Below are 2,129 nucleotides of genomic sequence, written 5' to 3'. Positions count from 1 at the left end.
ATATCTTGACATAAAAAAGTAATGAAAATTAAAATGTTAATCTGTTACTTTTAATTTTCTCCAATTTATTTGGTTTATACTCTTCAGAATTTGACCTAAGAATCACATGCATGTGCTTATTTATCAAAGTGTTATTCATGATGAGGCAAAATTGAAAGTAATTTAAGTCTTCAACAACAGAGTAATCATTACATACAATTTTAGCTGTTCAAAACGCTGTTATATTTTATCTCCTTAGTAAGATCTAGATTTTTAAAAAATTAGTGATAGAACTCATAGAGATCAAATAAGGAACATATATGAAACTCAAAGCATGATGAAAACATGAAAGAATGAAGTATGTAAGGTAGAAGTTAAGCTATACACAATACGCGTTTTGCAGAGAGTATTTAATATAGCAACCATTACATTTCTGTCGTAAGATTTATACTGGGCTATGTTACAAGATAGAATCCTGTTCATCTCCAAAAATTAAATAAAAAACTCAGCATACTGATTTCCAAATGCACCCTTAATCCCAAAATGTCAGTGGCTATGTTTGAATAATTGTAATTTGAGTGATCTGTTTTTCATATCAAATTGTCTATTAGGTAATTCTATTCCTATGTTTAAAGCAAATTTGTCTTATTTACTAAATTTTATTTATTCTTATTTTATGTGCATGTGTTTACCTATATTCATGTAAATGTCATATGTGCCTTGTACCAACTGAGGCCAGAAGAGGTCATTGGCTCTTCAGAAAGTGGAGTTGTAGATGGCTGTGAGCCAAAATGAGCATCTGGAAACTGAACTCACATCATCTGAAAGAGTAGCCTGTGCTCTTAAGAACTGAACCATCTCTCCAACCCCACTAGTTTTTTAAAAAATGAAATATTTCAGGCCGGGCTTGGTGGCGCACACCTTTAATCACAGAACTCTACCCTGTCTCAAAATAAATAAATAAATAAATAAATAAATAAATAAATAAATAAAATAAAAAGTGAAACATTTCTTTGTATTTTATTTATTTAAAAATATTTTGTACATTATTTTAGTTTTTACGCTATGTATATGAGTGTTTTGCCTGCATGTCTGCAAACTTACCATGTGGATAAAATGCTTCGCAGAGGCCAGAATAGGGTGTTGGATTCCCTGGAATTGGAGTTACAGATGATTGTTAGCTGGCATGTGGGTGCTGGGACCCAAACCCAGGTCCTCTGGAAGAATAGCAAGTGTTCATATCCACTGAGCCATCTCTTCAGCCCTCTTTTTCTTTTTTTAAAAAATTTTTAATAAATAAATGATTAGAAGAAACATTTCATCACAGCTTTAACATATTCAGTAACACACTCCAGAGCAAGAGTACATCTCTTTCACAAGTGGCTGTAAGTTTCTAGGTTCACAGTTGAGTTAATACAGTTATATAATACTGAGCTCAGTATAAGCCCTGTAAGACATAAAATTGAATGAGGCCTTTAGCCTTTAAGAAAGATCTCCATTTCATTTTAGATTATACTGATCTTTGCAGAGAGACTCATTGTTTTTGCTACTAACACTGAGATGTTGGTGCATGCATCTCTAATCTGTATGCATCTGATTATTATTAGTCATAATCAGTTGCACTTGGATCCTTGGCGCCTGTGTATGTCTATGAAGTCATCAGGTGGATTTCAATAGTAAAGCTTATCACCTCTACTAATTAGCATGACATAAATTTCCATGTTTCCTCCTCAAATATAATACATTAAAAAAATTGTTGATTTTTTTTGTATATCACACAGAACATCCCAAACCATCTTACTCAATTATACACCCACTTCCCAGATGTCACCCTCCATAACCTGCCTCCCCCCACTAGAATCCTTATACTCTGATATCCATGCTCAAGTCAGCTGTGTTGCTGGCGCCTCCAGCCATTTCCCCACCACTTGTCCATCTGATGAATCTAGTCAGCCAGTCTACAAGTCTTAGTTTAGGAAGTTCAGCTGTTCCTCATCTAGCGGCAATCACTTGTCAATATTTCTTTAGATGAGATTAGGGTCTGCTGTTCATTTTCCAAGTTCTGTACTGGGTTACTATCTGGGAGTCCCTTGGGCCACCCTGGCCAGCAACTCAAAAGAAGGTATCTCCTATCTGGCATTGTTGCTTGT

This window comes from Nannospalax galili, unplaced genomic scaffold (genome assembly GCF_000622305.1).
Source record: "Nannospalax galili isolate Female #2095 unplaced genomic scaffold, S.galili_v1.0 scaffold586, whole genome shotgun sequence".
NCBI lineage: Eukaryota > Metazoa > Chordata > Mammalia > Rodentia > Spalacidae > Nannospalax > Nannospalax galili.
Note: the sequence above shows the minus strand (reverse complement) of the source record.